Raw genomic sequence first — 24,578 nt, forward strand, 5'->3', positions numbered from 1 at the left:
CTGTAGGAACCTAATGGCTGATTCTCTATGACTTTATTTCTCCTCCATAACTAAAGACCTCTATCGACTGTGCTTCCAGGCAAATCCAGCACTTAAGACAATTATTCAGATCATACAAAGATTTAATTTTCCATCAATGTACAACTCATGAGTTCTTATTTTACCGGGGCTTTGAAAGCATCCATACCACCACTCCTTTCTCTACAAGCTTTCGTTTAATTTTTATTTGGCCACTGATAGTTTCAGTAAGTTCTCTGTCCATTAAACAAAAAAGCACCTTCATCCTCCAGTTTTAAAAGCCTGGAAAAGTCAAGCTTTTTAATTATTACTAGTATTTACTATTGATGATTTATATTGTGCAATGCCAGACCCTTCCAGTTTCTAAGCACCAGACCGGGGATCAAACTCATGGTTCACAACACAGTCTTGTCCTCCAGATGAACGCATATGCCATCCCCCCAGATTCCTCTCTCAGTTCTCACAAAAGCATGGTCAGGTCAGATCCAAGCATTCTGCCCATTTTAGATGATGAGATCATGGACAGAACATTCTGTTATACAAAATGGAGTGCGTCCAAAAGTAGTTACCATGCACTCAAGGCAAAAAAATAAAAAAATACAACAACAATACTCTTTGTCAATTGGTGAGGGATTTGCTGCAGATCTTCCAAAACAACATCTTTAGGAGCCGTAGTTTTCAGTTATACCTACAGTCAAAACATATATGGTTTTCATTGACTGTGCCTAAAGAATTGGTTATGCTACGCATTGAAATTGTACAGTGCGAGGACAAAAGCCTGTGTTAGACTAACCAATCGACCTCTTGATGCCTGAGTCCATTGCTATTTTCCGAAGCATTGGTACTAGGATGACAGCCATCCTGAGACAAGAGTGGGATCATCCTTGAATAAGAAAAACATCACACCGGAGTCATGAGCAGCACCTCTCAAGAGGATAGTTGTAGAGTCATTTGAAGCATCATCATTATTAACCAGAAATTGACTTCAGCGTGGGCATGGATTCACAAAGTGGGTCATATATGTCTTTGTTGGAGCACGTTGGTATCCACTGGCTCATTACTCCAGCAAATGTCCAATGTTGGTTGTCCTTTATGTATGTCCACTTATGTATTGTTCCTGTCAACTGTTCCATTTACTCCTCTCCACGACCTGGTCTGAATGTCCTTCAAACTCACCCCACTGTAAGAAGCTCAAAGTGTCCCGTCAAATCGGATTTCTTATCTATTGTATGTTCTTTTCTGATCAAAAGAGCATTGTTCCTCCTGTATATAAATAATAAATCAATACTATATACATAAATAACTTCATTACCAGTCTGGGTTCATGAAAAATCGGCGTACCTCAAGTAATATAAGAAGGTTGTTGCTTACTATGGAAATGGCGGACAGGATACACTGTGACGCTGCTGTCCTTTCCCTTGATGAGGAGAAAGCTTTCGACAGAGTTAGTTGGGATTACTTGTACTCTGTGCTGAGGAGGATGAATTTGGGTGAGAATTTTGTTTCTTGGATTGGTCTTCTGTATGCCAGACCAACGGCTGATGTTAAGACCAATGGGGTGATTTCGGAACCTTTTTGTTTGGAACGAGGCACGCGTCAAGGTTGCCCTTTTTCTCCTATGTTATTCATTTTAGCGATTGAACCTCTTGCAATTAGCATAAAAAAACAAACCAAATTTGAAGGGTGTTGCCTGTTGGGGTGTTGTACAGAAGGCTTGTATTTATGCGGACGACCTCCTATTGGTGCTGAGGGATTTGCAGGTGTCCTTACCCAGTTTGATGGGGCTTTTGTCAGATTTTCATGATTGCTCGGGCTACAAAATTAACCGTTTAAAGTCTGAAGTGTTGCCTTTGACAAATAGATGTGATAAGACTCTGGTTACGGGGCTGGGGTTTACTTGGTGTGATGTACGCTTGCGTTATTTGGGGGTATGGTTGACGTATCCTCTTTCCAGGATGGTTGATGAAAACATGAGTGTGGTTATTCGAGATTGTAAATTGGATCTAGAAAGGTAGTCTTTGCTTAATCTTTCTCTATGGGGTAAAGTCAATGCCCTGAAAATGAATACGACACCCAAGATCAACTTTGTTTCTAGCATGCTTCCATTGAAAATTAAGAGCAGTTATTGGAATGACTTGGACCGTCTAGTTCAGGAATTTTTGTGGAACAAAAAACCTCCAAGGCTTAGTCTTTGGAAGTTGCAGCTTCCTGTCCAAGTAGCTGGATTGGGCGTACCAAATTTTCGGGCCTACCATTTGGCCTTTTTTGCTCATTCTTTTGTTCCATTTTTGACAGGTGAATTGGACAGCTGGGCGGTTGCGGAGTCGAGTGCCTAGGGACCGCTGGGTCCGGAAGCCTTGTTGACCACTAATACAAAGGTTCCAGGTGGCAATTTGTTGGCTACGTCATTTAAGCGCAATTCATGGACTACAGTTTTGTCATTGCTAGGTCGGGACGCATTTAAGTGTAAGTGTGCCTCTATCTGGCTGAATCCTGGGATTAGGGATAATTCGAGGACTATTTACTGGCCTGATTGGTTTTTGATGGATATTAAACAGGTCTCAGATTTGGGGAATGATGACCGTGGATGACGGCTGCTGAGTTGAGAGAGAGATGGAATTTTGATGGCATATCAGATTCTGCTTATAGACGCCTAAAGAGAGCAGTGGGTGAAGTGGACTGGTCCGACTCATTGGATGTGAGTGCTTTTTTGACTGATTCCAGTGAGAAGAGTGGTGGTCTGGCCAGTAGACTTTATAAGCTCATAGTGTCACACTATCAGAATAATGACAATTTACGGAGAGTTTGGAGTGAGAGGATTGGTTCAGAGATTGATATGGATGATTGGCAGAGTATGTGTGGTAATGTCTCTTTGTGTTCGCTGAATCTTAGTGAACGGTCCCGACAAATTAAGATTCTGAATCGTGTGTATTGGTGTCCTGAAACACTTCATAAAAGAGGTATGTCTGACAGTACTGACAGTTGGGGTTGCGTTCAGGCAGTTGGGTCGTTGGAACACATGTTGTGGAGTTGTGTGAGGGTCAGAGATTTTTGGAGTGAGGTTTGTGAGGTGTGTGTCAGGATTGTTGGAGGTAGACTATCCCTGGATTTTAGGACGGTGATCTTGAGTGATGATTCTGGATTGGATGATGTCAGCTCTGTCCACAGGAAGTTGATTTTCCGCGCATTCATTGTGGCCAAGAGTCTGATTCTCCGTGGGTGGAAAGGGCGGGTCCCTCCTTCCTTCGAGGAGTGGATCCAGGAAATGCATTGCCTGTCAAGGACAGAGAAGTTAATATATAAATTGAAAGGCAAACTGTCATCATATGAGAAGATCTGGAACATGTTTAATGACTTCTTTTAATTTTGTTTTGTACCTTGTGCTAATGTTCTATTGGTTGTCGATGATGTATTATATGAATTGTATATATTATAAATACATATATTAAAAAAATAATAATAACTTCATTAAGGTAATAATTACAGGTAGTCGAGAGAACAAGACAGGTTAGATGGGAATCCGCCTACGTTTAGGGCAAACTGATTGGTCGAAATCCCTGCATGCTAAATATGCTTCTCTAATCCATGCATTTAGTAGGTTGTCAGTTCAAGAGCATTTTCCACATATTAAGCAACCACTAGGAGAACGGAATCCTTATTGTTTCTGTTCAGTGTTCTCTCTGGTGTTATCGATAAAAGATTAGAGTATCAATACATCCCATGAAATGTAGTCTAACTTGTAGGTAGGCAGAGACATATTAAGCAAGACCAAAGTGCTTGTTGTGACCACAGCTCTAGAGAATGATGTTAGTATTACCAGGGGATGAGTTGGCAGTACTTGGAATAGAAATGGCCTCTAAACAGGTTTTGTCAGTGATGTGTCATTAGGTCGGAGATGTAGTCTAACTTGTAGGTAGGCAGAGACATATTAAGCAAGACCAAAGTGCTTGTTGTGACCACAGCTCTAGAGAATGATGTTAGTATTACCAGGGGATGAGGTGGCAGTACTTGGAATAGAAATGGCCTCTAAACAGGTTTTGTCAGTGATGTGTCATTAGGTCGGAGATGGGTGTTGCCGCAGGTTATTTTCAAAGGTTAATTTAGCAATGTGATTGTCCCTGCGCCTAAGCAGGTTTCTCAAAACCGGTGCTGGATTCAGAATATTCTGTGCAGATAATGGGCAAGAGAATTACAGGGAGGTACTGCAATTCATAACTACAACTGCCTTAATGCAAACACTATCTGCAATTGGCATATCATAGAATAAAAATAGTATTAACGTTGGCCATGTGCCTTATTTATCAATATTACTGTATGGTTATGATTCAGTACTAAATTATACAAAAATGTCCAAACAATTAACTTATTTAGCAACATTTAATATTGTTATATAGCATATTACTACTATTATTATTCTTATTATTATTATTCTTCTTCTTCTTCTTCTTCTTCTTATTATTATTATTATTATTATTATTATTATTATTGTATTTAATGATCGCTGGCCAAGCTTTAGGAAGCAACAGAGCACTTTACAATCATAGGGGGAAGAACATGGTGAGGGAAGCATAGAATCAAGAAAAAAGGGGAACTACCAGGTGAGGGGAAAAGTGTGCAGTTTGGCAGTGGAGGAGATCACTCAGTGTCACGTATGGTGGGGAATGGGTGGGGGGTGTACCTAGGTATTAGGGAAGAGCCATTCCTTGAAGAGGAGGGTATTGAGCTTCTCGAGAACTGTAGAAGTGAGGGGTGAGTCTTATGTTGAAGGAAGGGAGGTTTCAGAGTCTTGGGGCGCAGAAAGAGAAGGCCTGTCTTCTGGTTCTCATCTTCCTTCAATGGTGGAGTTCAAGTCCTCAAAGATCCTTGTTTCTGGTGGATCATAGTCCTCTTCGGAAATGCATAGTTCTCTGTGAGGTATCTTTGGGACTTCAGGATGATACAGGGTTGCATCGAGAGCCTGTGCAGTTCGATGAACAAAAAGAAAGCATCAGAGTCTATCAGGTGAAACGGATATCAAGAGGTGTTAGATACGCACTAGTTGGGACTATAGTGTACATGCTATTGCCCTGATAGAAGGTCCAGATTTTCTGGGAAGATATAAAGCAGAGAATGAATGTAATCCTGGATTAAAACATTCCCAGAATATGTCCAGATTTGATCGTGGGCGGTGAGGAAAGACAAAGGAATGGATCCTTTGACCACAGGGATCAGTTCCAAAGGGGCGCCATGTTTGCACCGAAGGTTGTCGTATAGCTGTGAACATCTGACACTAGCCGACCTTTCGGACAGTGGGGTACAGAGCTTACAGATGTGTCGGTACAAGAATGGGGAAACTCTGAACGCAAGGGACGGAAAATGTTATTGATTGTTTTATCTAAAAATAAATCTTCTTAAACGTTTATTCAAAACAGTTTAGTTAATAAACACTCACGTACCATGCTTGATCTTTTGTTTAAATAAGTGAGATGTACTGCAAACCATTTGAAGTCACATGTTTATAGTGAACAGGGGATAATGACTGGGGTTGAACATATCCCTGCTTGTCTGTTGGTGGTCGAAAGCCAGATTTTCACAAACAGAGGAAGGGCCACATTCTGCCTTTGTAGAGATTTTTATGTCGGTGGTAGGTAAACTCCCAAAATGAGATCAGATCAGGTTGTTGTGGACAAACCTGTCTTCTCTGGCTTTAACACAAGCCACAGACACCCCAAAAGTACTAGATGGGGCCTCTCTATTGTCTCTTTTGGTTGGCGACCCCACAAGAAAGAGACCACAGACATACACAGAGCAACATCTCTTGCCACTCAGTACATTCCACTGGCCATTTGTTTGTCATTCATGGTTTCCAGCCGTGATTAGTTTAAGGTAAAAAGGCTGCCTCAACATGTAAATAACTCATCGTTCGACCAACTTTTATTTCCAAACCGCTGTGGTGTGTTTTGTGCAGAAATGTGTTTTCCCCTCTACGTCTCTCTCTTTTTTTTTCACTTGCCACATGAAAACTAAAGCCAAAAATAACACTGCTCAGTGTGGAGAGCCAGACATGGTTTCCAACTGATGGTTTCCAGCTGAGGCCTCGGCCCGCTTCTAGCATGGCGCCAGTTTCAGAGCCCTGCATTGGCATTTAGCAGGAGCACACCACATGAACAGTGGGTGGCTATAACTATGGGATGCAGGTTCAGAGATTGGAATGCTTATAATGGTCAGTGTGATTTCCCCTGGCTTTGATCGATGTGATGTATTGCGTAGGACAGATGACGGGCGTGTAATGAACACTATCGATAAAGAGTCAGCCCCCAATTGATATGAAGGAACCCATCTCCTCGATAACCCCTGATAGTCACATAGGTATACACAAGGAAATCATGGGGTGCTGTGAGTGTTGTTAGGCCTCTGGCCTGGTGGACAGATGTATAGAAGGCCAACCTATATTGTGACAGGGGCAACTCTGGCTGTCTAAGCAAAGTTCTTCAGAGGTGGCAAGCTTGTAAAGGGTCCACAATGAGTTCACACAATGGGAATCACAGATTACACTAAGACAGGAAGTATAAAAAATACATGTATTATTTATTGGCCGCAACACACTATAGAAAAATGACTACTGGCAAGTAGAGTTATCACACAATACTAGTAAAAATAGATACATATATACATGTACTTATTAAAAGGGCATAATATTCAACACACACAGGAAAGGAAAGAATATATTATGCACGTATGGGTCCACAGAGAATGATCCCTAACTAAAATGGTCCGGCCCTAAATTGTCTGGGGCCTTTTGCCCAATAGTTCAGGTAAAGTTTCACAGAAACCTTGAAGCAGGAAGAAATGCAGGTAGGGTCTCTGAGGTCCAGTGAAGGGTTCTTATGGTTAGAGTATAAGTTAAACTAGCTAACAAAAGTAGCCCCAACTGGCAGAAGTCTTGCCCAAGCAAGTAATGGCAAAGACAAACATGTTAGGATAATGTATATTGACTTATAATGGGGGTAGAGGGGTAGATAAGAAGCTCTGTAAGTTACCCCCCGTATTCTGGTTCTTCCACAGAATTGGTAGGACAAAGGAAGAGGGTCCGAGGTTGCTTTTCCCACCAAAAGTCACAGTCCTCAATTTGCTAGGGTTGCAGATTCTAGCTGATCTCCGGTTGGTATCTTTCACTGTTGCAAGGACTCCTGAATGAAGAAGGCAGCAAAACTCGATGCAGGACCAATCTCAGGACTGGACTCGGGTCAGGTAAGTGATTTTAGATAGTGGTCACTGCAGCACAGCGACGCAAATGGACTCAACTTCTGTGGTCAGACTTTCCTTCTTATCTCAGGTCCCCTTGGTGCTAGGGCACCAAAATTTCGCAGAAGTTAGTCCTGTAGGGCCAGCTGAGGATACCCAAGTTCCAGGTGAAAATTCATAATGGTGACGCCAGCAGCACGGTAGCTTAAATTCAGAGCTGGCCAGCCACAGGACGGTCCCAGGATACCTCTGAAGGCTCTTCATTGCAGGCTACTGAGCAGACTTTAGGAATGGATGCTACCTCCACTCGAAGGGTTGCAGCTCCTTCGCAGGACTGTTAAAGATCTTCAGCAAATCAGTGCTCTTCCAGAACAGCAGCAGAAGGTGCTAGCCAGCCTTCCTTCTGACCGGTCTGCAGTTTATTTCAGGACTCACAGCTAGATAGGATCCTTGTCTCCTTCAGGTTTCTGCAGGATCTCTGAGGAATCGGTGCAGGTGTCCTCTTTTCATACTAAAAGCCAGGTAAGAGCTACTGCCCTCTCTAGCCAATTACAAGACTAGCCCACACACACCCCAGCAGCGGTCCAATCAGGACCACTGGCAGGAATGTTCATGCATACCACTCAGACTCACTGAAACCAGTTTGCGGATTGGGACCAGACAGTCCCAGCTCATATTCTGCCGGCAAACAAACACAGCCCTCCAGTAACGCACCAAAGGAGAGTGCTTTCCCGGACACTGGAAGTCCTTATAAGGATGTTCCTGGCCTCACAGGTCAGGAAGAAGGCTAAAGAACAAGATGGCAAAAGGACAAGTGAAAAACCATGTGGCACGGCCAAGTTTGGACACTAGCCACAGTTAGTAGCCAAATGCGCTAAACGCGGTAAAGCTAAACAATTTACCCCATTGTACTGCATTGTAAGATGCATTGTACAATGATAAAAAGTTACGACAAATGCTACAAAATTAAATAAAATTAGTAACGCAATAACACAACTAAGGGAAACAAGGTTTCCCAGTACTGACAGCCTGAAGGATATGTCATGTTCCCCATAACATATGAGCAAAACCAGTGGAGTGAAGCTTAAGGCTTCAATGGACTGTCAAAAACAAAGGTCAAACTAAAAGATATAAGCACCATGTTTGGGGGTTCCATAAAGATGGAAGGAAAGCTTCAGTAAAGAGAAATCCTTCCCAACAAGAGTCAAGTACAGGAATATAGTCCAACAGCTGGGTCAGAATGCTTCTATTCAGACATGGAGGTGGCTCAAAAAGAGTGGTGTTGTCTGCTATCTATTCTCACCCAGGAGTCAGCATGCAGCGATCTGACTCGAAGATCATGGATCTTGTTTTGCTAATGACTCTTCTGTGATGACACAGATGAAAATGTCATTAAAACCTTCTTCCCCGGCCCTGCCCCACTACCATATGGGTGAGGAACTTTAAAGACTGAGACAGCCATATCAATACCATGAAGAATTAGTTAGAATGAACAACACAAGTAATGATTACAAGTATTTTGTAGAGTGCACAAACAGTGTGTGGTATAAATAGAGCAACATAGTTGAAAGAGACAGGAGGTTCATGTGTACAAAGAAAGGGACTCACTACACTGATAGGCCAGTTGAATTATAGATAGAAAAGATGCTGAATACAAGGATAGGGACATCAGAATATGTCAGACATATTAGATGAGTAGATGCAGCTATAGGTTGCCGAAGCAGAAACAGAAAAACAGGAGTGCAGCCATATTCCTAACGTAAAGGCCTCAGAAAGTCTCATAATTAGCAAGCCCTTAGAACTCAAGGTGCTGAATTTTCAAAAAACACATTTATTCTAGAAACTCATGCAGAGCCCAAATATTAGCTCACGACCTGAGCCAAGGTCAGGAACAAGGAAGGAAGGAATAGATGAACAAAACGCTGGGATGAGATAACGATTCCTGGGATGGGGAGAGGTGGTCTCCCAAGTGACGAGTGCGTGGAGCAGACTGGAGTGCGTGGAGCGGACTGGATTGCATGGACCGTACTGGAGGCCATGGAGCGAACTGGAGTGCATAGAATTGCGCGACTGACATGGAATGGTTTGGAATGCATGGAACGTTCGATGAGCATATAACCCACCATCTCACATCACCACGCTTACTCTCAACTAGAACACAGAGGTACTCTGACACCATTCAGTATAACTGTTCTCATACCAACATCTGCCTCATACTCCTCACCACTCTAACTAAACATTGCTGGTTACTCACCCCCCCCAGCCAGGCATTCTCCTCAGGCCTAACGCAGTCACAATCAGTCTGGATAAATCCTGCCAGAACGAACACCTACTCTTGACATCTCAACCACCACACCTACCGCTAAGAAGCAGCTATTACACGAATACCGCAGCAGCTGCACACATACCCGGTGTTCACACGCACCTCTGACTCTCTCTACTCTCTCTACTGACTTGAACTTCGGTTCCCAAGGGCGTTCAACCTACCAGCACCTTCAGACTATACCAATGGTAGATAAGGTGCTATATAAATGCAAAGTAACATAACATAACATTAATCAATTTTAATAAGAGCACAAACATTGATGTTCAGCTGCATGAGACTGGTAAGCCAAAATAATTCATAGAAAGTAACGGAATAGTGTCCCAAATGGCCAGAAAGAATACAACATGTATGTTAGAATGAGCTAAAACCTCAATTAAATAGAAGGACATACACTTACAAACACAGAACCCTAACATGTGATCCAGATATGGAAAACACTGACTATTCTTTACTAGCCAGGCATAGATAAGACACTTGCAGAACTCCTTCAGCACACACACAGACAGGAGACGGCACATACAGCCAAGTACAAAGGATAGGATAGACTTCATCACCTCAGGATGACTAGGAGTATTCTTTAATTGTCAGTATGGCAGCCCATGGAATTCTCTTCGCCCACTAATGTCTCACTCATATCTTGACACCTTGTCAAGTGAACAATGAGAAGTCCCTTTGCCACGCCGCCTAAGAGGGATAGCTCCAATCAATTAAGTGTCCCCGTAATGATGTAGTAGAAGTAGTATCAATAGTGAGATGGGACCAATAGAGTGACTAACCCCTGTTCTTCCTATACATAGTTTCAGCCATTAACTGACCCCAATCCCCCATAGTTTTGTAAACTGATAGAGTAATATGATGTCATTCTTGATGTAGTTTTTGTACACAACCTGCTTGCAATCATTGAGCATACTGAGAGCTGTGAGAATTAAATTATTGTATGCTATCCTGACTTAGATTTGTTGTTTAAATAAAGCTGTGTTTTGACGTGCACCTGAATCCTCCATCACTGAGTAGTATTCTGACTAATAGTGTGATCCTGGGCGCACCTTAACACTTCGACAGTGATGAAGTGCGAGTGATATATTAGTAAGGTTCTTAGTGGATGAAGGTTTGAGGAATAGATCACTTGCAGAACGCTGATATGTGTATCACTAAGTTGTATAATAGTAGTACGCGCTACTGGCACCACACAAACATTTCCGTTTATGTTACATGCTATCACACCAGGCTGTTATCAGAAAGTATGTACAGACACTGGTCTGGCTACGACATAGTGAATGTTTGGAGCATACGATTGGTTTACAGGAGCCTTTTTATTTGGAAAAAAGTTGCATGATGGCCATGTGAATGCATAGTCCTGCAACTCTATGAATGGTGGATTCACTGTGCGGTGCTGTCATAGAGTCAGATGAATGCACTAGATGGATAAAGTGTACATGCCATGCATGGAGGCTGCTCAACAAGAGTGACTTTGGCTGCGATGGCTTCTCACCCTGGAGTATACACTCTGGGATAGTCTACATCAGTCTCTTGCGATTAGACAAAATTAAGAACTAATACGCAGTCCCGTACATGAGAGTTATGGCTCGAAGGTCTGAGCTCTGAGGATACAGCTGGTCTGTGGTTCCTGGATTGGGGCTTTGGCTGTGGTTGTGGTCTGAGGCTCTAGGTATGTAGTCATTGAGGTCTGCAATGAGAGTAAGTGAGGATACGCTTATCAGCGATGATTGGTGAGTATGGAGTACCAAGCTTGAGTAACAACATACAGATTGGGCATCAATAAGTGTGGGCCCTCGGTATGGTGCTCATAGATCAGAAGTTGCTTTACTTCTGAAGAAGTGAGCAGACAGCATAGCATTGTGTCTGGGAATATAGAGTCTGTTCTTTGAAAACCTGTAACTTTGAATTCTCATAAATGCAGACTGATGCAGAAGGTTTTGGCTCATAGATGAGGTGGTTACTCTGGCTGTGTAGCTGGGCTCCTTGGACTGTGATGATGTGTGATGTCTGGTTGTGGAATCCGGTCTACTAGGGGTTTGTTGGCAGTGGTGACATCTTACCTTCATTAGAAGTACCCTGATTGATTGGGTGGGTTTTGGGCCTTCGATGTGTGTGTGTGTGTGAGTCAGAGAACAAGAAAGTCAATGCATGCTGGGAAAGGGAAAACAGATCCAAGATGGCTACCAGCAGACAACGCAAGCTATAGGATGGATTCTTGATGGAATCTTTACACTAAGTCGTCTGCTTTTTATTAGAACCCTCTACAGGTGCAACAGCTAATGAACAAGCTCGGAATTGCTACTTCATATCACAGTACAAGCATACGTTCTGAATTGGACGACAGTGGCACTCTCTGGCTCCCTCCACTCTTGCTTTCCACACACAAACCCCTTGCCTCAAAATTGAAACTACACAATTGCCTGCAGTGCCGCCACATCCCTTCAAGAACCCCGCTACTCGGCTGCATGTCTTCAGTGTACTTTTGCTATGGATTGGGAAGTCAAATGGGACTTGTGCCCTTTCAAAATACCTCCCTCTGTTTTTTCACCTGGCACTGCTGGCAGGCATCTTTTTGTGCGTTTTGCATTTGCGTTTTGCGTTTTTCTTTTTGGTGAACTGTTTCCCACTCCTTGCGAGAAGCCGCTCACTTAAAGAATATTTTTAGTGATGGTTACATTGTCTTTTAATTCAAGTCAGTTCTAATCGATGTATGAAATGAATAGTGTACTTCTTTTTTTTGTGAAAACTCATATTTCTGACTAAAACACCATAGTTAAAAAAAAGCTCTTCCTCCCATGTACTGATGGCAATAAGCACAGACACAGGGATCGAACCTGTGGTGCTCCATGTCGTCTTGCTTCCAAGGAGAGCATGTTGCCCCTGAGCTATCCTCCCGAGACTCCATTCTCCTACTCTTCAAGATGTCCTGGTTTATGCCGGCAAACCTCAGCTGTAAAGAATTTGAAAAAAATGTGTGAGAGTAAACTCAAAATCGTTCTTAATTTAAAAAGCTGAGGGGCAAGTTATGAATACTGCCAGGCTATTATGCAAGTCAATGCAAAAAGGACGAGCATACTCGTCCTTGGCACTTAAGGGTTAATACGTGGGCACATGGGATGGATATGGATAATGCTGAACGGCACGAAAGAGACTTTGTTCATTTGCCAAGGTTCTGCTTGCAGACATGGAGTCTGCTGCTATTATAGATGTGGTATGCGGAGCCTGAGGGTGTTTAATCCCAGGGGCGTAGGTGCAACAGGTGGGGGCAGGTGGCAGAGCTTCCACCATGCACTTACGCGCGCTCTTTTTTCCGCAGAAGGCTACAGTGAGAATTGAGAGAGAGGAGCAAAGGGGGATGTTCCTGCCACAGCTCATGCGGCACAGCTCTAACGGGGCCCCTACTCTGGCACAGGAATGAATTGTGTCACCTTGCCTCCCAGCAGCTGGCTATTTACCAACCCATAAAAGCAAGGGGCCGGTGGGAAGGGGAGTAGGAAGCCTGCAGCAAAATGAAATAGCAGATATTTGACTCAACTCCTCAGCTGCGTCCTAGGATAATTTTCATCTTGCAAAAAGCTTTGACAACCGCAGTTGTTAGTCACCGGTCGGCACGGCAATTACTAAGTCAAAGCGTGGCACGCTATAAAGGCTGAGGTTTCAAAGCAACTGGGTGAATGCTTTAACTGATCTGGGCTTTCCACAGGGATATCAAGGGCACTGAGATGGCGTCTGAAGGGTGCCATCTGGAACCACTGGGAGCTAAGCGAGAATCAAATGCACCGGGAGTAGCGCATCCGTCAAAGCCCCCCCAAAATAGCTGGAGATATTGGAGAATCTGCAGCACCAATGAGCGCTACTGTTCCCCATTAAACACCTGTGATAAAATCAGCGTAAGGAACCATGGACTGGAAAAATTGCCAACTGTTTTCATAGGACTGGGATCTTGTAAAGCTCCATGCATCGTTAATTAACGGTGCCTGTCGGGTACAATGGGGTGCAGGGGACAAAGAAAAGGTTTGTCTCATGTCCTACCTTTACCATATTCACCACCATGGAGCCACACATGAAGTGAGTGATTTTTCAGGGGACTATATCGGTGTATGGGCATGGGTGAACAAATTCCAGTAAAAGTTGACACACCCAAAGGTTAATGTTCTTCAAACATTCAAACCTTTTGGGTGATTGGACCATTTTTGATGGATTCACTGGAACCTGATTGAGAGTACAGTCTGCTCCAAAGTCCTCTGTCAGAGAGGTGAAGATCAGAAGCTGCAAGGAAGAGGAAGTTTCTTCCCCCAACCATCACAAGGGCTTATTTGGAATAATCAGCTCTCTGGGAAAGACCTGTTGCAACTACAGTCATTGGTACCCAGGATCTGCTGACTGAGAGTGTCACAACCCTGCAAGTAATCTCTAAAAACTAAAAACCTTCCTGGTTGGAAAGGGCGGAGGAAATCATCCACCTTTTCCAGAGACCCTTCATTGTTTCTCCAAGCAACCAAAAAAACAATTACGTGACACCTGGCTCTGCCTGCAGCTCCAGCTGTCTCATTGACAGCTTGAGCACCTGCAATGCCATTTAAGCTTCTGCAAAAGAACCAACAGACTGTTAATTGATGTTGATGCCAGACTACCTCTTCATCTCTGGGTTTCACTCCATGCCAAAGTTGCAATGTCTCTGCTTCCGACATCCCCACCTGAAAACCTGCTAACTGGTTACCAGCCTCTTCAAGTTCCAAGCTGCTGCCGCTGCAGTACCCCAATTCTGTATTGAGCCTGTCGAACTGCTCTTTGCCTAACGCCAGTCTTTGTTTTTCTGCATCCTTGGCCACTGAGTCTTCCAGCACCACCAACCTGGCATTCCTTGTCATTTTCATAGTATCTCAGACTTGAAAGCAGTCCCCACTGCTGAACTGTACAACGTCTTTGGATCCCATATACGCCAGGCACGGACTCAACCCCCAGCTCGGGACCAAGAGCAGTCAGACTCCTGGTTCAATGCCGAGAAACATGCAGAACAGGAACACAGATACTGATAAAATCTCTGATCTCCTGGCCTGTTTTAAAGGACCATAGTGTCTTGCAAGACACCATTCTGTACCTTATAAAAATCATCCTCATTAGATCTGACATTTTGCTGCTGAAATATTTGCTTGAGCACCCCTGTCTAACACAGAGTGCCCCTTAATTGTAATCTGCTTTCTCTGTGTTTTGCCTTTCAGGGGTGTGCCAGTAGTGTTTTATTAGTTGTGTACATGTGTGTTAGTTTAATTAAATATCCTGTGTTTGTAGAACCTTGGTTGGACATTGCTTTATTTTTGTACCTGACTAGTAATGTTGTTTGTGTTGCTTCTGTACAACAGTAGGGGTGTGATCTTGCTTCTATACAAGATCACACCCCTGAAGAGTATAGCCTGCCCTTGCTTCTGCTACCCAAAGTGTTGAAGGAGGTATACCTAATGGTCTGTGCCTGTTTCACCTTTATGTTTAGGATCACTGTTGGTTTAGTAATAGCATGGGACTGAGTAGGAGTAGTATTGACTATTCACCCCTGTACTCGTGCGGAGCAGTATTCATTTTGTCACTGTAATATTAGTGTTTCAGCTATAATGTCTGTGCATGGCAGTACAGCCTCTCCTTTTAAAAATTCTAAAAAGCTAAAAACGGAAAACAGCAGAAGTGCATTGAAGTTCAGTTAAGCACAGAGAGGCTGTGCTGTGCAAGTGGCTTACCTGCTCATTGTACCCTGGTCAGTTTCAATGTATTGTTGAAGCTGTCCCCGTGAGGGAGGAGCAGGATCGGACTGGTTATCAGATTTCTGCGAGTCCTTCTTCAATCTCTACAATATCGTCAGATGCCTCACCTGAACTCCGAGGGGTAGCTTTAAAACCCACTTCTTGCGTGGAAGCGCACAAAAGTGCGCTGAAGTGCAGTTAAACAGTTGAACTGCTGACTGCTGTCTGCGGCCCTTGTGTTTTTTTCTTTTTTATCCAGCCTCCACAAAGTAAGTGACTGTTTTAACCTTCTGACATTTATGCCCTCCGTAGTAAAATGGCGATTCGAGAGGAGGGGATACATCTAGTTAATCAATCAATACCGTCGGTGAGTGTGGGCAAGTCTAGTTTCTCCTGGTCCCTCAAATTCTGTGAATCTCTTTCTGCTATTGCTGGCAATGCTCCTGAAAAAAAAAATAACAAACTATTTTCCTAAAACTCCTGAAAGGCACTTGGTGAACCTAGGCACTATGGAGTCTTTAGGGCCTACTACCACACCCCTGACACAAGAGGGGCAAGTAGTTTCTTATGGTATAATAAACCATCCTGGGACTGACATAGATTCTGATGTCTCTATATTGCCCCTGTACTGTCGCAAGAACTAGCAGGGAGAGCAAGCCATCATCTGAACTCTTGGCCTACACCTAACATGAGCATTAAACTAGAACAAGAATTGCTTTCCTATTAGATGCTAATTAAAGACACTGATATGCATAACTATCCAGAGCTTTTTGGGTTATCTGAAACTTCCCCTGGGCCATCTGTGAACTTACTACCATCTGAAGAATTACTGTCAGGGGGTGGTGGGCAAGGCGTTCTGAGTAAGATGCTCATAGCTCTCCTCTACTGAATAACGAGGAGATGTACCATCAATCATCTCAACAAGATTTGGGGTGGGACCTCGAAGGTCTGAACTGAAAGCTTTGCATTTTGTGTTAAGCTCCATAGGTAGATCTTTTGAAAATATAAATCACAATGTTCATGACGTAAAAGATATTTTAAGGTCGTTGTCATCAAAAATAACGTTTGTGAAAGGATTTATACACAGAATATGACATTGAGTAATTCTGTACTACTGATGCGCTCTAAGCTGATAGTGGCCAATGATATTGATGTGTCTGTTGCTATGTTAAATATTGAAAATGTTAATGAGCAAAATGTCAGTTGTGATTTAGCAGATATAATAAATCATAGCCACAATATTAATGATCAGGAGAGTGGGATAATCCACCCCACGGGGGGGAAACATTAGATGATGTTAATCAGTGTGTACAAATTATAGAAAAGGTAATCATACAGATTCCTAGTGTATCTGAAAGAGGGTCTAACTTGTTGTCTACTAACATTGGAAAAAAGCCACACAAAAACCGAAATCTCTGGAAGTTAGAAAACATTGTGAGTCTAGGACATTTTTGAGCAGATTAATAACCAGGATCCTAGAGGTAGAAGAGGAGAAGTCCTCCAACAAGAGGAGGTCTGCGATAAGTAGATAAAAAACATACCCAAGCTGATCCAGAGCTCGGTCAGGGGGCTTCTAATGAAGCATATGGCTCAATAATCCCTTTTCTTCAAAAGAATCGTCACTTTGATCCCATCATTGAACCTGACGCCCTATCAGAAAATTTGGAAGATGAGGGTGATGGTGGTCAGGGATCAGTTACTCCTTTACATGGTCGTAATGCTGTATTATCGGCAGATGGGTTAGACCTAGGAGATATGCTGGCAAATCCACTGGTAAATCGTAAAAATGTGTCATCTATTAAAACTCGGCCTAGAAGTAAAGTTGAAGGGAGGATGAGTATTTGTTCATCTGCTAATATGGAAGCAGCAGCATTTTTTCCATTACGTCAGGAGGACGTATCGGTCATCTTATACCTGGAGAAAATAGTAGACTCCTTATGAAACGTGTATTGTCAGGACATAGTGCTGGTTGATTTTCTAGATGTCAACAAAATAGATTTAGTATTTCTACATATAAAGTCCACATGTGTCACTAATTTATTATTATCTGAGGCTGAGACGTTCCAAATTATGGGCCATTATATTTGGAAGTGGAATCCCCCAGTGTCAATAAGAAATGATGATGCTTTCATTAACACACGAGTATGTGTAAAACTGGTCTGTTAAAGAGAAGTGAAAGCAGGTCAATTGTACTGGGTACATCGTATGGAATGGTGGATCCCGATACCATGGCCTGGAACTGGTTACCTGGTTGCTTGGCAAGTGATTGCATAAAAAGGGGTGTTAGATTTCAACAATAGGATTGGTGTCTCAAAATTTCCTCTTGGAACCCTTGGGTTATGGACACCTTCTGACTAACACCTCCGAACTAAGTCTCTTGGGTGAATTTCATGCTATTAGCCTCCAGGAGAACTGCTTGAAGGAGGCTCCACTCATGGATGGCTATGATGTTTTTTTTTCAACCAACAGTGCAAGGGGCAAAAGGTACACTTGACAGGGGCTTGATCATGGCCATCGGAAAGGATGTCTTGGGAATCTGTGCCAATAGTTTCACAGCATTCTGGGGTGTTATCAATCCTTATTAAACATATCCAAGGGGGAGGGACACTATTTGGTGATATTATCCTAATATACTGGAATCATAAGGCAGAAAGGCCCAAAAATCTAGTCGACAAGGTGGAGAGAATATTCGCAATGTGGTTTGGGTAGATTGGAGGAGTGAATATCATTATTATGGGTATTTTAATTGTCATTTTAATTTGGAGGTGTAATACGGGGTAAGTTGGATGGAAAGATATAATGATAAAAGAGTAAAACCGTGACGCCTTCTCTCGGTTGTATCTTATGATGAACTGGAATTTTGAATATATAAATGACACATTAAGAACTGGTAGGAATCTGGAAAATCATGGAAACAGGGATTTTTGTCTTCAACAATAGATTATATTTTTGTGACTCATAAGTATGTGAAACAACTTCCAAGGTTATCATACGACAAGAACCGATCATATGATCTTAGCTTGCTCCTTCCCTATTCCACTTTCTAGTAAAGAGGTGTCTTCTGCCACTGACCTCACTGTTAACAATTCTGGCAATTGTTTATGTTGTTATCTGCAATGTATTACTGAGTTTAATGAGGAACTATGGTGCTGGCTTGAGTCAAACGCGTCTGATATAGTTTGAGATTATTTTTCTAACTAAGTTTGTTTGGTTTGTGATGACTACGATTAGTAAGGTGGGTGAGGGTAAAACCTCTCATGGGTTCACAGGGGAAGATAAGAGAAATACAGGGTTTGATGCAGAGATTCAAATTGGCGAAAAAAGATTTGAGGCACAAGCTCTGTCAATTAAAAAAAGATGAGGGAATGTGATGCGCAGGCCCTATTAACCACCAAACTCTTGAAACTGGCCTTTAAGAACTCGGTCTGTGGGAAGAAAGCTGTGAGGTTCCAACAAGATGACGAGCAAATGTTAAGTGTTCTCCTCAGGGGCGATGTGAAATGTTTTCGGAAATTGATGAATAATTACCCAGGTTACCAGATACTTAAGCGGTACATTATTTCTCCGAAGAGTCCTGCGTGGCACCTTTCCTGAGAACTGTACATGTGAAAATATGGAAGGTTTGGGGGGGCATGTCCTGTTTTCTACTCTTTGGTTTTGGTGACGGGATCTGTTGGACACTTGTTTTAAGGTGCATTAAGGCCTCCTTGTTGAGGTGAAATGTTTAGCGTTAATAAGTACTAGACCATACCATACCATATAAAGAAAGTGAGGTGGGTAACAAGTTATCAGTTTCCCCTGAAGGGCACTATTGAGAACTAAGTTTTACCATTGAGGACATCTATGCTTTAATATTGTCATCAAAGCTGTCAAGAGCTGCAGGGCCAGGTGGGTTACCAAATCTTGTCTTTAAAGCGGACATAACACTATGGGGTAAGGTTGAAGACAAAACTAGTCTGAAATCCTGAAAAACTGTGAAATTGGGCCCCATCTTTAAAAAGGAGACAGGATGTCACCATGAAGCTATCGCCAAATTGCTCTCCTATAACCGTGTAGCAACACCTTTTCATCGCTTGTCTTAGAACATCTAAGCAAGTGGATGAAAATGTTGGTCATAGAGGATGAAAACCAAGTTGGGTGCTGGAAGGGGCTGTTAACCCTGGGAAATGGCTTTATGGATCTCATCTGCAGAAGACAGCAAGCCCTATACAAGGCCTATTTATGTGTGATTTGTTGATTTGGTTGATGCTTTTATTAACATGAACAGGAAGATCCATTAGGAGAAACTTTGAAAATGGGCAGTCCCACCACTCTCCTGGAGATTCTTAGAACATTAAATATGGGTATGAATGTCAGAGTCAAGTTAGATGGTAAAGGCTCTCTATCAAAACCTATTGGATCTGGGCGGGGAGTATGTCAGGGCTGCGTGCTAGCCCTATTTTTTAATGGGGTTTTGTCGAGTGAAAAAAGATGATATACAACATAACCTTATTTAGTAAATTTCCTATGCCCAAAATTAAGTTTAAAATGTCTGTGTTTTAGACTAAACGTATTAGATACTATGCATGTGAGGGGTACTCGTGAGGGTTTGGATGTAGTACTGCAGGGATGTAGGCATTGCAAAGTCAAGGATCATATGGAGACCTTAAAGCACCTCTTACGATCCACCCAGGTTGTGGTGTGCATTCAAAGCCCCCAAACAGAAGTCCTTTTCACATGAAAAGCAGCATTTTAAACACTGAACCAAAACGGTTTGGATTGTGTTTCTTTTTCAAGTAAAATTTAAGAGCCATGTGGAAAAGGGGCCTACCTTTCATTACCAAAGGAAAAGTAGCATTTTAATTCACAAAAGAAGGAGGAATCAAAGATACATTTCACATGGAAAACAGGATATTTAAACAGTGATACAAAAATGGCTAGCATAGGTGTGTGAAAGTAAAAGCAGTATAAACATGGAAAATGTATCACTGCTCACAGAACAATGTCAGGGAAAAGACATGACGTGCGGGTTGACAAAAAGCAGTGTATATACTGTTTCACATACAAAATACCAGCCACTTTGTTTCATGGAAAAATGTCAGCCCAAGACAACCCCTTTTGCTGGCTGTGGGAAAGTTCACAAGGAAATCACAAGGAAATCTCCATCTGCCAGTCTGGATGTTATATCTCCCATATAATTACCAACTGCTAAAGGTGACAAAATTCAGTGTTCACCCGACCTGCTGGCTCTGAAGGCAGTGACTGCAGGAGAAGTTCCCCTTGTTGGAGCATGACCAATATATGTGAAAATGGGGGCAGCAACTTCGAAGAGGAAGCTTCCAACACAAAGAGATTGATAAAAAAAAACAGCTTCGGGTACAGGCTGACCCACTGAAAACAAATGGCAGGAAGGCAGGAAAATGGCCATTTGTCCCACATGAAGATTCACAATTAATTTAAAAGGACTATTATCATTTAAGACTTTTTCTCTGCAACAATAGGCCATACTGATTTCATGTATGTACCATTGTGTATGTCATTTGCAGGCAATTTTGGAGATATAAAATTCCTCCACCTGCGACTCAGGCAACTGTAATGGCCAGTTCAACTATGTTTCTGGATTCTATGAACATGGTCCAAATGTGAGTGTTGGTGAATGGGTGGAGAATACAATTAGGGATCTGGGTTATAACTTACATATTCTTAACTGTTATGCTTTTTATGGAAATGGCAGAAAGGTGCCACATTGCCGGGATACATGGTACGGACCTGGTGGTTGGCTTATCTAATTCCCCATAATTAGCTGAATCAGAAAATATGTATATTATGGCATTTGCTAGTGAAATTATTAGGTTTTGATACATACCTAGATTTCAAAAAGGAATTTGAAAGGAGAACACATGGCAATTAGAAATGGGAATTGCCATATGTTGCTCCAGACCCCTAAACCATTCCTGAATTGGAGGCTGGGTTTGGGAGGAAAGAGAGGGGTAACTGTCCAATCCTAGTTGTGGGAATTATTGCAGGGTACTTCCCCAAGATTGTAAAATTGGTGGTATAATTGCTGCTATATAAGGGGGACTGCACTATATGGTGGGGACACACAGACAGACAGACAGAAGGAGATTGCTGAGGGTGCTTCTGGGTGGAGCTGTCTATTTCTAGGAAGACCTCAAAGGTGACTGATTCCTATGGTGGGGAGAAGGAGGCCATCTTTGAGAGTGGAGTGACCACACCACTGCCCTATCTTTGCATAGTGTCCTGAGGTGCAGCTGGCTTTCCTGAACTTTAAACAGAGACTTTCTATGTAAGTAGAAATGAGCACCTGCGAAACCAAAAGGTGGTGGAGTCTGCATGCCTTGAATAATTTCCCTTTATAGTGAGTGGAGGGGAAAACCATGCAGATCCTTAACCTATTTAACTAACAATATATATTGTATCTTAGAACATTACATATGAGTACTAATATCAGAGTCAAGTTAGATGGTAAAGGCTCTCTATCAAAACCTATTGGATCTTGATGGGGAGTATGTCAGAGCTGCGTCCTAGCCCTATTTTTTAATCGGGTTTTGTCAAGTGAAAAAAAATGATATACAACATAGCCTTATATTAGTAAATTCATTTGCCAAAATTAATTTTGAAATGTCTGTGTTTTAGACTTATCTCTTTAGATACTATGCATGTGAGGGGTACTTGTGACGGTGTGGATGTAGTACTGTGGGGATGTAGGCATTGTAAAACCATAGATCATATGGAGACCTTAAAGCACCTCTTACGATCATCGGTCCAGGTTGCTGGGGGCCTTCAAAGACCCCACAAAGAAGTCCCTTTCATAAGAACAGCATCATTTTATTCACTGAACCAAAACAGTTTGGAATGTGTTTCTTTTTCAAGTAAAATTGAACAGCCATGTGGACAAGGGGCTTGTCTGTCATTACCAAAGGAAAAGCAGCATTTTAATTCACAAAAGGAGGAGGAATCAAAGATCCCTTTTGCATGGAAACAGGTTTTTTAAACAGTGATACAAAAATGGCTTGCGTAGGAGTGTGCAAGTAAAAGCAGTTTAAATGTGAAAATGTATCACTGCTCACAGAACAATGTCAGGGAAAAAACATGATGTGCGGGTTGACAAAAAGCAGTGTATATTCTGTTTCACAAACAAAACACCAGTGACATTTGAAAAGCCACTTAAGATTGTAAAATAGGTGGTGACATTGCTGCTATATAAGGGTACTGCACTATAAGGTGGACGCACAGACAGACAGACAGACAGACAGGGAGACAGAGTGGGCTTCTGAAACTTACCATCTGACAGCTGCAAGGAGACACCAGAGGAGATTGCTGAGGTTGCTTCTGGGTGGAGCTGTCTATTTCTAAGAAGGCCTCAAAGCTGACCGGGTCCTATGGTGGAGAGCAGGAGGCCATATTTGAGAGTGGAGTGGCCAGACCACCCACCCTGTTTTTCCAGAGTGTCCTAATATGCAGCTGGCTTTCCTGAACCTTAAACATAGGCTTTCTATGTAAGTAGAACTGAGCCCTGGGAAACCAAAAGGTGGTGGAGTCTGCTTGCCTTGAATCCTTTCCCTTTATAGTGGGTGGAGGGAAAAACCGTGAAGATCCTTAGTCTATTTAACTAAAAATACAATGTAATTAATTCCCCATTTGGCAGAACACTAATTGGAGAACTTTGTTAAAATTCAAAATTAACAAAGTTCACTTGCCAGTGTACGGTTTAAACTATAGCCTATCATTTAATTAGGTAATCCCTTTTGTCCTGCTGACACTGTCTTCTTTAAGGGAGAGGGGTGACTTTGTTCTTAAATAAGTCCAAACTTTTTATCCAGCTTCCCCAACAAAGGCCTTTCAGTGGAGGGGGTTCTGAAATCAAAAATTCCTCACATCATTCCAATTTTTCTGTCCGAAATCCCCAACACAGAGCAAAGTAGGGGGATCTGAAAAACAAACTGCTAAATCACCCTGTGTTCATTTTAAACCAAAAGTGTGGGCAAAACATAATTTCCCTATGTATTTGTACCAATCTTGATATCCTACTGCTAGCCTTTTAAGCCTGCAGGGAAATCAAAATCACACAACACTACGGATAATTGTTTTGATTATTGATCAGTTTAATTATTTCTTGAAGTGAAATTTGCAGACAGTGTAGAATTGTGACTGTGTTCATTTCAACTCACTTTTGTGATTGTTTGTGTTGTGCCGCGGATAAAGTGGTGTTTGACATTTTTGTGCTAATTTCTATTAGTTTTAATTTAAATAAATACCAATATATTTCCTGTACACCGGCCTGGTACTAGGCTCATTGTTAGGTCAAGGGGAAGGATCCAAGGGGCATGATATGTGTCTGAAGTATGGCTGAAGAAAATAATTGGTTAAACAGTTTGTTGTGTCACACCTTAGGTGGAGAAGGAAGGAAATCCCTGTGTTGAGGGTGGCTTCTCAATAAAAGGTTACAAGGTACTGTGAAATTAAGGCACAACCGCTTTATAAAGTTTTTAAATACGCAATTTTTTTTAATGGTGAACACTTCTGGAGTAGGATAATGGTGGGTTCAGATTCTAGCAGGACACACACTGTGACAATATAGAAGATTTTAAATTGTTGGGAGCTGTTAATCTCCAGCTTATACCTTAGGAGAGCTGAGTTAGCTTAAAGCCAACCAATACCAGGATCTACTTTTGTCTCCACATACCAACTGGTGCCTTACTAACAGGCATATGTGACATTAACTTTGAAGTGTGCGAGAATGCAAACAAAAAAATATTAGGTCACATTTAAATATAATGGATCATACATAATGGGCAAAAAAGCTAAAGTGTGCATCTCATGAGGAAGTTATGTTTGCAGTGCATTGTGTACTCAGTCCTGGTTGCCCAGCGTTAGCTCCTGCCGACTGGGTGATGCCTGAAACGCAGGATCTGGTTTTAGCTCCTGATCATTGAATCTTATTTTAAAATCCTGATGCAGGTCACCAAATATCAGGCCAATTGTGGGCTGTCAATGTCAGTTCTGTTCTGGTTCTACTTTTAACCATAAGAAAACACAGCATCCCCGTCCCCTGCACTTCTCCAGGACATCTGTGTTTTTCTCTGATCGTGATGATAACATTAATAGCTAGGTGGCTCTAGCAATCACTCACCGGGCAATGTAACTCTTGCCCATAGACAGACGACATGTTAGATAGAAAGATAGTACAAAGAGACTGCTCAGAGATAGATAGGACGAAAGAGAGAGACAGAGAGAGCAAGGGAGAGCAATAAGGAGAAAGAGAGAGTAACAAT

The 24,578-nt window shown here is 42.3% G+C and overlaps 1 protein-coding gene across 1 annotated transcript in view; it reads right to left on the reverse strand.

The window, feature by feature from the left end:
- Nucleotides 1-24,578, reverse strand: part of IL11RA (interleukin 11 receptor subunit alpha) — a 422,207-nt gene that overhangs the window by 54,992 nt on the left and 342,637 nt on the right. The window lies entirely within an intron of this gene.

Source organism: Ambystoma mexicanum, chromosome 6p (genome assembly GCF_040938575.1).
Source record: "Ambystoma mexicanum isolate Mex_15411 chromosome 6p, UKY_AmexF1_1, whole genome shotgun sequence".
Taxonomy (NCBI): Eukaryota; Metazoa; Chordata; class Amphibia; order Caudata; family Ambystomatidae; genus Ambystoma; species Ambystoma mexicanum.